This window comes from Leopardus geoffroyi, chromosome E3, assembly GCF_018350155.1.
Source record: "Leopardus geoffroyi isolate Oge1 chromosome E3, O.geoffroyi_Oge1_pat1.0, whole genome shotgun sequence".
NCBI lineage: Eukaryota > Metazoa > Chordata > Mammalia > Carnivora > Felidae > Leopardus > Leopardus geoffroyi.
Genome location: NC_059340.1, coordinates 32,077,373 through 32,086,953, shown reverse-complemented (window position 1 = coordinate 32,086,953; position 9,581 = coordinate 32,077,373). Strand labels below are relative to the sequence as shown.

Sequence of the window (9,581 nt, the reverse complement as noted above, 5' to 3'; positions counted from 1 at the left end):
GAGATCATGACCTGAGCTGAAGCCAGACGTCTAACTGACTGAGCCACCCAGGCGCCCTTATGTATCAAGATTTATTGAGTGAGGAAGGCTACAGGGACTGGTCACAATACTCAACTCCAAGTTCCTCAGCCCACAGGGAGGAGAGAGATGGGTGGATGGTGTACCCCTCTTCGGTAGTAGAGAATACACTAGTTTGTTCGTTCATTCATTCATTTTATTTCAATTCATTGTGACTCTACTGAGGGCCAACAAACTTTTTACTCATCCTGAAGTCATTTCCTGGAAATTGAGGTTAGCACAACACAACACAACCTGGGATGTTGGGCCCCACCCCCCCTTCCCTCCCTGACCTCTGACCTCCCCAGATGTGACTGGCATCCATCATTGACGCCAACTTTGTCCGGGTCCTGACAAACACTGGAGCACACTCGGGAAGGCAGAAGACATTTACCAGCGTGTGATGCTACATAAGCCGACTACACGGTTTTCAGGACACGGGTGGCATTGAAGACTGTCTCCGTCCTCCGTTCATTTCACCGTAATTCTTCCTTATATCCTTACTGATTCATCAACAGCCATCTAGCTCTCTTGCACCTTCTGTCAAGGGATTTTCATGATTCTTTTTTATTTGAGAGAGAGAGAGAGAGAGAGAGAGAGAGAGTCAGTGGGGACAGAGAGAGAGAGAAAGAGAATCCTAATGCTTAACTAACTGAGCCACCCACGCGCCCCCAAGTGTTTCAAAAGTTTTAAAAGTGCGACTTCTATGGCAAAAGGAACCTAGACAAGGCATTCTTTAGCTGCTTATTGCTAGTTTACTTTTCGGCTGTATTGAGGTATCACAGGCGAGTAAAACTATAGTATGTCTGGGGGTGGGGAGATAGGCAAAATGGGTGAAGGGGAGAAGGGGGTACAGGCTTAGTTATGGAAAGTACAAGTCGCAGGGATGAAAGGTACCGCACAGGTAATACGGTCCATGGTGTTGCAATGGTGTTGTATGGAGACGGATGGTGGATATGCTTGCGAGCATAACATGACATATACACCTGTCAAATCACTACGGGGTATACCTGAAACCCCTGGAACAGAGTGTGCTAACTATACGTCATTTTTTAAAGGTTTATCTTAAAAAATTTTATTTATCTATTTTGAGAGAGAGAGAGAGAGAGGAGGGGCGGAGAGAGAGAGAGGGAGAGAGAGAATCCCAAGCAGGCTTTGCAAGGTCAGTGTGGAGCCCAATGCGGGGCTTGAACTCACGAACTATGAGATCATGACCTGACCTGAGATCAAGAGTGGAACGCTTAACCAACTAGGCCACCCAGGTGCCCCTGTACCCCATTTTTGAAAAGTAATATGTTTAAAGTATATAGTGTGATGATTTGATATCTATATACACTACGAAATTATACTCAAGGTAATTAACATTCCACACAGTTACTGTGGTTTTTGTTGTCATTGTTCATTGTTTGCTTTGGTGAAAATGCTCTTTCCCAAGTTTAAGGGCAGGGAATACTTAATTTCTTAGCTGGGTTGTGACCCCTTAGCTGGGTTGTGAAAGATGGATAGGGGTTCACCAAGGGAAATGATACTCAACATTAACTTGCGTGATATGCAGATCCAATTACTAGAAACTTTGGGGGAAATGTATGGCTATAATTCTTTTTTTATGTTTAATTTTTAAAAATAATTAATTTATTTTAAAATTTACATCCAAGTTAGTGCAACAATGATTTCAGGAGTAGATTCCTTAATGCCCCTTACCCATTAAGCCCATCCCCCTTTAGCCCATCCCCCTTCCCACAACCCCTCCAGCAACCCTCTGTATCCTAAATTTAAGAGACTCTTATTGGGGCGCCTGGGTGGCTCGGTCGGTTTAAGCTTCCGACTCCGGCTCAGGTCATGATCTCACAGTCTGTGAGTTCGAGCCCTGCGGGGGGGCTCTGTGCTGACCGCTCAGAGCCTGGAGCCCATTTCGGATTCTGTGTCTCCCTCTCTCTCTGACCCTCCCCCGTTCATGTTCTGTCTCTCCGTGTCTCAAAAAGAAACATTAAAAAAAATTAAAAAAAAAAAGAATTAAAAAAAATAATAATAAAAGTAAAGAGTCTCTTATATTTTGTCCCCCTCCCTGGCCATAATTCTTATAGCAGAATAAGGTTACACTTATTTAAAATGGCCTGATTATTGAAGGTAGCAGAATGTGTCATCCCAAAATATGCCACTGTGGCATAAGGACTATTTCGACCTGAGGGCAACTGAGAAGAAACAGATTAGAGAAAAACTCTCTGCCTTTTCCCTACTTGCTTAACAAATAAGACAGAAATTGGCAAAGGCGACTCCCCTCCCCTGATGCCAGGAAGCACAGAAGTTAATCACTGAAGACAACTCTAGACCCTTATCACCAAGGAGACATTTGCATAACGAACCCAGGTAAACACTAGCCCTCGGGGGGCACCTGCGTGGTTCAGTTGGTTAAGTATCCGATTCCGCTCAGGTCACGATGTCCCAGTTCCCGTGAGTTCAAGCCCCAGGTCGGGCTCCCTGCTGTCAGCGTGGAGCCCACTTTGAATCCTTTGTCCCCCCCACCTCTGTCCCCCTCCCCTGCTCATGCTTGCACTCTCTCTCTCTCTCTCTCTCAAACTAAACAAACATTTAAAAAATTAAGACTAGCCCTCACCTACCACTAGTGTCCCCAGATACTTACCTTCCCATCATTTGCTGCCTTTAGAAGCTCAAAGTCCTTTTCCTTTAAGTTGTCACTTCTCCCCAAATGTTGTTCTTTTGTTAAGAAGCCCCAGTCTCACTTGCGTGAGGGCTTCCGCTCGCACACTTAATAAACTTCTGTCTGTTTTGCCCTTGTCCGCCTCGCCTGTCTTTTGTTAGTTCAATTTCCCGGGCCCCAGCCGGAGAACCCAGAGGAAAAAAAGGCTTTTTTTTCCTCCCCTCCACTATCAAGCGCGGCCAGGGCAGACCCATCATGTGATCCAGGGTGATGGGTGAAGGGGGAAACGGGAAGGAAATGAGGGATTAGCTCGGTGAATTACCTCGGACCGGTTTGATCCTCCCGGATGTGTCATTCGTCATCCTGGGAACTCTGGAACAGAGTTTCCGTCTCTGGGGCTCAAGGCTTGGGTTCCCAACGTACCTGACGGCGGTGGTTCTCGGGTTTTAATGCTATCTGATTCACCTGCGGGCTTGCCAGGAATGCAGACTCGGGGTCCCAAAGACACTGGCGTCAGGTGGCCCATTCCAGGAAGGGAAAGAATGTCAGGAAGGGGGAGCGGCGGGAGGGTGGGGTGTGGAATAAAAGGAGATAGAGGCAAAGCGAGTTCCTGTAGAGCCTCAGTGGTTTGCAGAGCAGCGGGTTGTCCGGCAGAGCTCGCTCCCCACGCTGCTGTCATGTGTTACTCTTGTACTCAAAATGCTATGGGAGATCATTTCCCATCTCCCAGCGATGAAGGTCAAAGTCTTCATCACGGCCTGCCGGGCCCTGCGTCACTCGGCTCCCTGCTGCCTCTCTGCCTCTCTGATCGCTCCGCTTGGCCACACTGACCTCGCTGGACCTTCACCATGCCAAGGGTACATCCACCTCAGGGCCTTTGCACTTGCTGTTTCTGCTGCTTGGAGGACTTATGCGCTTACAGGTCCCTCAAGTGATCCCTTGGCAGAAAGGCCTTCTCCACAGTATTTATTACTACCTGACATACAACACTCCGCGAAGGCAGAGATTTTGTATCATGTCCCAGTAGCATGATGTAATAGAGAGCTTCCCTGAAAAAGCAGTCTAAAACAAGGAATTGCATTTTGTTCGTCTGTTTAGGAATTATTATATAAATGTATACGTATATTTTAAGCACTCTCGAGGCCCAACGTTGGGCTTGAACTCATGACCCCAAGATCCAGTTGTGTGCTTTACCGACTGAGCCAGCCAGGTGTTCCAGGATTGTGGTTTTGTGGGTTTTGGGTTGTTTTGTTTTGTCTTTTTTCAAACAACAGCTGGGGCCCCTGGATGACTGTCGGTTGAGCGTCCAACTCTTGATTTCAGCTCAGGTCATGATCCCAGGATTATGGGATCAAGCCCCATGTTGGGCTCTGCCCTAGGCATGGAAGCTGTTTAGGATTCTCTCTCTCTCTGTCTCTCTCTTTCCCTCACTCTTGCTCTCTTGCTCTCTCCCCCCCCTCTGCCTCTCTCCCCTGCCCACGCACGCTCTCTCTCTAAAACCAAAAACACAAGCAACACCTGCATGCTTCAAATCTATAAATATGCTTTCATTTGTCAATCCCTTGAGGTGGGACAGACCCTTTCTTCTAGAACAGGTCCGGGTATTGATTGTGGATCTAGTCTGAGAGCTATAATATCTACCTCTGCCTTACTTATGCTCAAGGGCATTGGTGACAAATGTAGCCGCTAGCTGCTAGCACATTCCGGCCAGCACACCGATGTCCCTCTCACCTCTGCTCAACTCAGAGTCCAGGGTCACGGCTGCCCCCCGGCCAAGCTGTTGTCACATTCTTTCCCTGCCCAAGGGGACCGCGGAAGGCGCTCATGCGGGACCGCTTCCCAGCGAGAGAAAGTTTACCCACCAAGGTATTTCCTCAACCTGAAATTGATGTGTTATTAAAAAGAGGGAGTGAATATGGAATAACCAAAAATAACAAATGCCAGGACAAATACCGTGTGACAGACACTCACAACACGGGCACAGCGTGACGAACGCCCGGGCATTGGCCCATTCCGCCAAAGTGGCGGAATGTGATCCTTCCTGCTTGGCTATTCATTTAACAGATGTTTAAGTCAAATCTACGGTATTCAAGACTTAAATAGGATCAGGGTACCTTTGGTCATGCGCTGAATCCAGTTCTGCTGATTATAAACCTTGCAAGTAATAGTAAGCCATTGAGACTGACTTTTGATTCGCCCTGCACAGGGCAACGTATGGTGAGCAAGATAAATCACAGAACACTGTGGACCATCCGTAGAGAGAAGCGCCGAGAGTCTATAGGTTTACGAAGAGCCAGGGGAGAAATAGAACGTAATAGAAAGAGCCCAACGTGGAGTCAGATATACCTGAGCCTGAATCTTCTCAGAGCATCGAACTGTGTGACTTTTGACAAGTTACTTAATCTCTCCGAGCCCTTTTCCTTAAAATATATCGCTTGTGCTCGGAAATTGATTATTATAATATGTGAACGGACAAGGTTGCTCTGCTAACCCCTCTATATTATTACTGAAGTCAAGGCGACAGAAAACGGACTCGGGGGGCACCTGAGTGGCTCAGGTCGTTAAGCGTCCGACTTCGGCTCAGGTCGTGGTATGGTTCATGGGTTCGAGCCCCACATTGGGCTCTCTGCTGTCATTGGAGAGCCCGCTTCTGATCCTCTGTCCCCCTTTTTCTGCCCTTCCCTGCTCTCACACTCTCTCTTTCTCACTCTCAAACTAAACAAATAAAACTTTAAAAAGAAAAGAAAAGAATGGGCTTAGATTGTAGCAAGACTGATTTCGGTCAGGCATGATAAATTACACTTGTTAGCGTGTAAATGTATGGGACTTAAGCCCTGGGACCCAAATGAAAGGACAGGGCCTGGGCTGTTAGAGGATCCAGGTGGGGACAGCAAAGGCAGAGGCTGAGGGTGGGACCATGAGGGTGGCCTGAAGGGAAATATTTGCCTAGAGAAAGATCCATTTTTTTTTTTAATGTTTATGTATTTATTTTGAGGGGCAGAGAGAAAGGGAGGGAGAGAATCCCAAGCAGGCTCTGGGCTATCAGCACGGAGCCTGAGGCGGGGCTCAATCCCACACTCCTCGAGATCATGCGCGATTTGAGTTGAAATCAAGAGTCAGATGCCTAACCAGCTGAGCCACCCAGCTGGCCCCGGATCTGGGTTTTGTGTAGACGGTGGGCCAGGATCTATGTGGACCCTCAGGACCAACCCACCCCCGTGCTCCTTTTCCAGCTTTATTTCCTGCCTCTCTCCCCATGGCCCTCTCTACACTTCAGCAGCTCAGACCTCCTTTCTGATTCCCCAATTCTCCACGGGGGTTTCTTCCTCAAGTCCTGTGTTCTGGAGGCTCTTTCTGCCTGGCGTGCTGCGATGCCTGAATCTCACACGGCTGGTAACTTCTCATCATTCAAGTGTCAGCTCAGGTGTTACCCCCTCCTGAGAGAGGCTCCCAACTGCAAACTATCTCCCCCACCCTGCCCCCCAGCCTCGACCACATCACACTGACTTATGGTCGGTCCGATCATTTGCATGGAGATTTGGTATTTGCGAATCTGTCTACTCACTAGAATGTATCTGTAACCCCCCAAATCAATACTCATAGCGTTTTCACGATCATCGGCCGATGTACGCAGAGTGCCAAAAAATTTCAGTCACCCCTTGTGCACATTCCCTGCTGGATTGGAGCAAGGCCGTGTTCTGCCTCTTTGTTTCTGCTGTCATCTTTATTATTATTTTTTTTTTAATTTTAGTTTTTTAAATTTACATCCTCCTTTATTATTATTATGTTTTTAATTTTATTTTTTTAATTTACATCCTTCCTTCCCCCTTTATTGTTATTATTTTTTAAATTTTATTTTTTTTAATTTACATCCTCCTTTATTATTATTATTTTTTTTAATTTTATTTTTTTTAATTTACATTCTTTCTTCCTCCTTTATTGTTATTATTTTTTTAATTCTATTTTTTTTTTAATTTTTTTTTCAACGTTTATTTATTTTTGGGACAGAGAGAGACAGAGCATGAACGGGGGAGGGGCAGAGAGAAAGGGAGACACAGAATCGGAAACAGGCTCCAGGCTCTGAGCCATCAGCCCAGAGCCCGACGCGGGGCTCGAACCCACGGACCGCGAGATTGTGACCTGGCTGAAGTCGGACGCTTAACCGACTGCGCCACCCAGGCGCCCCTTAATTCTATTTTTTTAAATATACATCCTCCTTTATTATTATTTTTTTAATTTTATTTTTTTAATTTACATCCTTCCTCCTTTATTATTATTATTTTAATTTTATTTTTTTTAATTTACATCCTTTCCACTGTCATCTTTTTTAAAGGTTTTTTTTTTTTTTTTTTTTTAAGTTCATTTATTTACTTTGAGAGAGACGGAGATAGCATGAGTGGGGAGGGGCAGAGAGCGAGAGGGAGAGAGGGATTCCTAAGCAGGCTCCGGCCCCCAATGCGGGGCTTGAACTCAAACCAGAAGATCATGACCTGAGCCAAAACCAAGAGTCGGATGCTCTTGAACCGACTGCGCCACCCAGGCGCCCCCTTTTTTGTTTTTTAATGTTTATTTATTTTTGAGAGAGAGAGAGAGAGCATGGGGGAGGGGCAGAGAGAGAGGGGGATACAGGATCTGAAGCGGGCTCTGTGCTGACAGCAGAGAGCCCCATGCAGGGCTCGAACTCATGAACTGTGAGGTCATGAAGTGAGATGCTTAACCGACTGAGCCACCCAGGCGCCCCTGCCTACTCCTTTATTAGAAGCCAGGAAGGACACACAAAGTGGTGAGCCAGGGACACCAAATGGACTGTTCAAATTGGTTCATTTAACCTGCGGTGTTACAGCGTGTGGAGGCGTATAACTTCTTCAACTTACCAGCACTTGTTTTCTTTCTTTCTTTTTTAAGATTTTATTTTTTAAGTAATCTCTACCCACAACACGGGGCTCGAACTCACAACCCCGAGATCAAGAGTCACACGCTCCACTGACTGAACACCACCCAGGCTCTTCTCCCACCCACCCCAGCTCCCGTTTACTAAACAGCTTTCTCCCTTGTTTGTCTACAAGAGAATTCGCTGGAGGACTTCGTGAATAATGCAGAGGCACGGGCTCCCATCCTGGAGATTCTGGCTCAGCTGACCCAATGGGAGGCCCGGGACTCTGTTTTTCAAATAAACATCCTGAGTCATTCTGTTGCCCGTGGTCCCTCCTCGCCCCCCTACACTTCGGGAAACTCTATCCTAGGGTTTCAGCTCTCAGTTTGAAAGATACCTGCCAAGGGGCGCCTGGGTGCCTCAGTCGGTGAAGTGTCTGACTTGATTTCAGCTCAGGTCATGATCTCGTGGTTTGTGGGTTCAAGCCCCGCATCAGGCTCTGCGCTGACAGTTTGGAGCCTGCTTGGGATTCTCTCTCTCCCTCTCTCTCCGTCCCTCCTCTGTTAGCTCTCTCTCTCTCAAAAATAAATAAACACCTTACTTTTTTTTTTTTTTTTTTTTTTTAAAGAAAGCTTCTTGCAAGCCTAGCTCTATAATGTAGACAGAGATTACACCCGAGTCCCTGAGTAGGAGAAAATGGCATATAATCAAAATTGGCTTTGACTATCTCCTGAGAACCATCCCTTTGGATCTATCTACCAGCTGTAACTCTGAGCACACTTTTAACCTTCAGCATTGGAAGTGCTGTTGCTGTTTCCTTGCTTCTGGACTTGGCTTGTATTAGGGGCCCATGATATAAAACAAACAAACAAACATATTTCTAAACCAGTGTGATTTAGAAACTAGAAGTTTCTGTGACGATGCAAATGTTCCATATCTGTACTGTGAGTATCTAGCACTTGAAATGTGGCTGCAGTGATCGATGTGCTGAACATTTTATTTTAATTAATTTAAATGGATTTAAATAGTCCCACGTGGTTACCACTGTGAACCAGGGGCTTCTAAGCCCTGGAACTGTGCTGAGCACAGAGAGTACACACACTGTGAAGGTCTCAGGGACTGACACAGCTTTGGGGACCAGCAGGTGTATGTTCCTCCTCTTGGGCTCACCCTCTGGGTTCTGTGTTCTTTGGAGGGAGCGGAGGACAGAAAGTCCTGCATTACTCAAAGGGCAATTTTCTCTCTCTCGCACATACAGTTGGATTTTCCAAATTAAAGACACGTATAATATGACTCCACTGTGGGGCTTGTCAAAGCATCCCTTCGTGGAGCGCCTGGCTGGCACAGTCGGTAGTTGTAAGTTCGGAAGTTGTAAGGTTGTAAGTTCAAGCCCCATGTTCGGTGTAGAGATACTCAAAAATAAAATCTTAAAAAAAAAAAAAAAAAGCATCTTTTCTTGATCCTGTTTTTTTTTTTAATGTTTATTTTTGAGAGGGAGAGAGTGGGGAGAGGCAGAGAGAGAGGGAGACACAGAATCTGAAGCAGGCTCCAGGCTCTGACCTGTCAGCTCAGAGCCCTACTCGGAGCTCGATCTCACGAACCATGAGATCATGACCTGAGCTGAAATCAAGAGTTGGACACGTAACCAACAGGGCCACCCAGGCGCCTTGGCATTGATGTGATTGGAAAGGAGATGATTCGGAAGCGGGGTCAGGGTTGAGAACCACAGTTTGAAGGAACGTGGTTTCACACCCGCTCTTCTCAAAGCCTGGGATCTTCCTGCCATGGCAGCTTTGGCCTCAGCTCAAATATCACTTCCTCAGAGACACCCTTGAAAATACTTTCCGGAGAAGGCTTGTCTCTCCCCGAAGATACTGTCTACCTAATCGCTCTCTTATTTTCTACAGCACTTTCGCCATGTGCGACGATCACTGCTTTATTTTCTGTGACATCACGCCCACGAATCCCCGACAGCAGGTATGGTTTCTATCG

At 46.6% G+C, this 9,581-nt stretch overlaps 1 long non-coding RNA gene across 1 annotated transcript; it reads right to left on the bottom strand.

The window, feature by feature from the left end:
- Positions 1-200: 200 nt before the first annotated feature.
- Positions 201-3,392, bottom strand: LOC123589341. The gene is made up of 2 exons (XR_006708264.1): positions 3,039-3,392; positions 201-619 (listed from the first exon to the last, which is right to left on the bottom strand). It is a non-coding gene; the product is annotated as an uncharacterized LOC123589341 (long non-coding RNA).
- Between the last annotated feature and the right edge of the window lie 6,189 nt (positions 3,393-9,581).